The sequence below is a fragment of the Equus caballus genome, chromosome 13, assembly GCF_041296265.1.
Source record: "Equus caballus isolate H_3958 breed thoroughbred chromosome 13, TB-T2T, whole genome shotgun sequence".
NCBI classification, from domain to species: domain Eukaryota; kingdom Metazoa; phylum Chordata; class Mammalia; order Perissodactyla; family Equidae; genus Equus; species Equus caballus.
Window position 1 is genome coordinate 527,940 of NC_091696.1, and position 4,625 is coordinate 532,564.

Here is a 4,625-nt window from a genome sequence, read left to right on the forward strand (position 1 = left end):
GTTGGCTATTGTGAACCATGCTGCTGTGGACATGGGTGTGCAAGTGTCTCCTGGAGGTCCTGCTTTCAGTTCTCTTGGGTCTATAACCCCAGAGGAATTGCTGAGTCACATGGTGATTCTGTGTTTAATTTTTTTTTTAAAAACATTGGCATCTGCGCTAACATCTGTTGCCAATCTTCTTCTTCTTTTTTTTTCCTTTTTCTTCTCTCCAAAGCCCCCTGGTACATAGATGTATATTCTAGTTATGAGGGCCTCTGGTTGTGCTATATGGCACGCCACCTTAGCATGGCCTGATGAGCGGTGCCATGTCCGCACCCAGGATCTGAACCAGTGAAACCCTGAGCCGCTAAACCAGAGTGCACGGACTTAACCACTCGGCCACGGGGCCAGCCCCTATGCTTAATTTTTTGAAGAACCTTCAAACTGTTTTCCACATTGGCTGCTCCATCTTACTTTCTCACAAAAAGGTTAATTTTATGTTATGTGAATTTCACCCCAATTAAAAGACAACAGGGGGCTGGCCCGGTGGCGCAGTGGTTAAGTTCGCACGTTCCGCTTTGGCGGCCCCAGGGTTCGCTGGTTCGGACCCCGGGTGCGGACATGGCACTGCTTGGCACGCCATGTTGTGGCGGGTGTCCCACATATAAAGTAGAGGAAGATGGGCATGGATGTGAGCTCAGGGCCAGTCTTCCTCAGCAAAAAGAGGAGGATTGGCAGCAGTTAGCTCAGCGCTAATCTTCCTCAAAAAAAAAAAAAAAGAGAAAACAAATTTAGAAGGGGGTGAGGATCACTCAAGGTCACGGCAGGGACTTGGGTTTCTCCTCCAAGTGACCCAGAAGCCACTGGAGGTTGCGGATGGAGAAGTCACATGACCGAGAAGGGTCTGGGGGCCAAAGGTGGGAGCAAGGAGATCAGGTCATCCGAGCAAAGACTGGTGGGCGTGGCTCAGGGTCCCGGCGCAGAGGGCATGGCCATGCTCCGATTCTGGATCTGCTGTAACGATGGAGCCACAGCATCTCTGATGGAGACAGAGGGAGGAGTCAGGCGTAGCTCCAGGCTTCTGGCTCAAGGAACTGGAAGGAGCAGGTTGCCTTTGGCCTGAGGGAGGCTCAAGGAGCAGCTGGGGTGAGTTTGGAATTCCATTCTGAGGTGTTAAATTGGAGCTGCCTCTGAGGCACCCAAGAGGAGGTGGGGAGTGGGCAGCAGGTCCTCAGCACCTGGAGCTCAGGGATGGCTCCCATCTAGAGATGGAGTTTGGGCGTCATCGGCTTACGACGGGTGTTGAAAGCGTGTAGACAGAAATAAGACATAAAGATGAGCCCCGAACTCTTCAATGTCTAAAGGTCAGAGGCATGAGGAAGAACCAGCCAAGGAGGCTGGGGAGGAGCCTCAGGACGGGCACAGATCCAGAGAGGGGCCCAGAGCTGAGAGAGGAGGGGCGTCGAGGCGGAGCGCGTGGTCACCGGGTGAAACGCTGACGGGTCACAATGAGGCCCGAACTGACCACTGGCTTTAGTGACCCGGAGGTTGCTGGTGTCCTCGGCAAGAGTGACTTCGGTGGCGTGGTGAGGAGGGGTTCAAGAGAGAATGAGAGGCGACGAGACGGTGGGGGGGGAGAGCACAGACAATTCTCTCAAGGAGAGAAATGGGTGCACAGGTAGGAGATTTGGGATGGTTTTTTGGTCTTTAGGATGCAAACTATTTTGCTTGGTGAAGGATTAGGGGGCAGGATGTCCCTCAGCAGGTTTGCTGAACAACTGTAGTGGGGTGAATAGTAATGCCTAATACGTGTCTGCCTGTAAGCTCGAATGTGACCTCGTTTGGAATAAGGGTCTTTGCAGATCTAATTAAGGTAAGGATCCTGAGGTGAGGTCATCCTGGATTAGGGTGGGCCCTAAATCCAATGACAAGTGGCCTTACAGGAGGGAGACACGTGGAGACACAAGGGGAGGACCAGGTGAAGACAGAGGCAGAGATGGGTGAGGCAGCCACCAGCCAGGGAATGCCAGGAGCCACCAGAAGCTCCTGGGACAAGGAAGGACCCTCCCCTAAAGCCTGTTTGGGTCCCACCACTTAACGTGGGCCATCTGGAAGCCCCAATCCTCACAAAGCTCCCACAGCCTGACTGTTGTTTCCAGGGATGGGGGGCGGGGAAGTGAACCAGAGACAGACCCCTCGTCAACGGTGAGCACATCCCTGTATGGGTCTTTGGATTCCGGATTTTGGAAAGGCTGGCCGGAGCAGGGACTGCCCCAGCTCTCCGTCACGTTCCTTTTAGGACTTCCTGCAGTCACGAGCCGTGAAACCGCACCAGGACCTGGGAGCCGCAGGGTCCAACCGCATTGCCGCTGTGGGTGCTCCCCCCTCCCCCCACAAAGGAGGAACCAGAAGCAAGCAGCACATGAGGAAGTCGACTCGTCTCCTTAAGAGAAAGGGGTTTCCTGGGCCTCGGAGGTGCTGTTCTGGGTACTTCTCCTTCACCAGCCTCCTGCCTGCCTGCTGGGGTGCCCTCCCCACAGGCTCACAGCCGCTGGCTCTTGGGTTTCAGCCGGTCTTTCTTACTCCTCTCTGGGGAGTCAGGTTCTGTTTACAACAGAAAGACACAACCTGCTGCCAAGCGGGAGGTGTGAGAGCACGGAGGAAAACTACTCCTCTCTCCTGGGAGCTGAGCCGACAGGTGCCCACGGCCCTGAGACGCGGGCAGGCGATGGAACTGCTGCATCAGGCTGCGGACTGGCTGCCTGCCGGCTCCACGCCAGCCGGACTGCTGGGGCAGCCTCTGCCTCAGTTTCCCAAGTGTTCCAACCAATTGGTTCCAACCAATACTCCATACTGCTCCATACTGGTCAGCGGGAAGATGGGGGACCTAGGGGACAGATGCTGTGGAAGTGCTATGTGTCACCCAGCGTCCCGCCAGGCTATTAGCCCCCCAGGCAGAGGAACAGAGACCCAGGCTTGGAGGGGAGGCTCCCAGGCACGGAGCCCCAGATCCACCTGCCTGCCTCTCCTTGTCCCTCCAGTGACGGGCTCCTTGGACACAGGCCTCATGGGCTGTGCCAGCCCTCCAGCGTGAGAGGGTGGAGGCCAGCACCGGTGGCCCGAGGTCCTAGCACGTGGATGTCCATCTTCTCAAGTGAGGACCCCGGGGCAGTGGGCTCTGGGTACAGAGCTGGCACAACCATCGGTCAAAATCTTTTCCCCCAAATAGATTTGATAGTACAAACGATAGATTGAATTTAAGGTTTTAACAGCAATTTAAAGACCATCAAAGCGAATGCTCTCAAAAAAAAAAATAAAAAGAAAAATCAAAACTCATATAGCTAAACTATTCTTGAGAGAAAAGAGAGGCACAGATAATGAAACCGAAGAACTACACCTAAGAGAAATGTCCGCACAAACTAGACGGAAGCCGGTCCAGGTGGACGCGGGTCCAGGAGGGAGGAACGCAGCGAGGGGTCCCTGGTCTGGTGTCTTCTGGATGATGTCACTGCCGCGGGAGGAAGAGACAGATGGGTTGTGGGTTTCTTCCCTCACCAAGTGTGCGGGCTGGCGGGGCGCAGTTTCATGCTTCTGGCTCCCCCACACCATCCTGTCTGCCTCCTTTTCTCCTTTGCAGGTGAGTTCTCAGCGTCCGTCTGTTTTCTGCCAGGATGTTTTCCCCTCTTCCTCCTTGACTCCCCCCTCCTCTGCCTAGAGGCCCAAATGGTGCACCCTCGGGGGCTCTGCTCAGCTTTTGGAGGCTGAGAGGCGGAATTCCTAGCTAGGGGTGGGAGTAGATACGGTCTTGAGTCAATAGGGAGAGGGCGGGCGCTGTGCGGTGTGGGGGTGGCCTTGGCCTTGCCTTGGCTCCATCATAGTCCCAAGGTGAGCAGTCAGAGCTTCTGTCTCAAAGGCTTTTCCGAGCCCACTTACCCTCAGCTGTTCCTCTGAAAACTGGCGGGTGGGGGTCATTCGTAAGGACCCTTAGGATTTTGCCAACTTCCTTTCATTATCTGGCACCTCCCGGGGGGCCCCTGAGCCCCAGCAGAAGCTTGTCTCCTCCTTGGGCCTTATGGCCTGTGGGTCTGCATCCTTCCTTGTTTGTTGTTGCTGGTAAACTATTTTTTTTTTTTTAGGTGTCCTTGGTCATGTCGTAATTATTGGGAGGAAGAAGATTGATTCTGTGATCTGTCTTCGCCGTGGGGTCCTGGTCCAGAAGACTCCACGAACATCTACGCAGCTGTCCACGTGAAATATCACGGGAGGCGCCCGTGAAATCTTAACATTTTCTAGCAGCCGCGTTAAAAAAGCAAAGAGAAACATGAACCTTGATAATGTATTTTATTTAATCAATACATCCAAACATTGTAATTTAATACGTAAGCAATACTTTAAAATATTAAGGAGATATTTTACCTTCTTCCTTTTTCACACTTAGTCTTCAGCATTCTGTGTGTGTTTTGTACGCACACAGCACATCTCAGTTCGGGCTGGCTGTATTTCCAGGGCTCATAGTCACAGTGGCTGGTAGCTACTGTGGACAATGCAGGTCTAGAATTCATTCACCCAGATCTTTTTTTTTTTTTTGAGGAAGATTAACCATGAGCTAACTACCGCCAATCCTTCTCTTTTTGCTGAGGAAGACT

The 4,625-nt window shown here is 53.5% G+C and overlaps 1 long non-coding RNA gene across 1 annotated transcript; it reads left to right on the forward strand.

Moving 5' to 3' along the window:
- Window positions 1–1,514: 1,514 nt before the first annotated feature.
- LOC138916961 (uncharacterized) lies at window positions 1,515–4,305 on the forward strand. The gene is made up of 3 exons (XR_011424231.1): window positions 1,515–1,657; window positions 2,279–3,616; window positions 4,116–4,305. It is a non-coding gene; the product is annotated as an uncharacterized lncRNA (long non-coding RNA).
- Window positions 4,306–4,625: the final 320 nt, after the last annotated feature.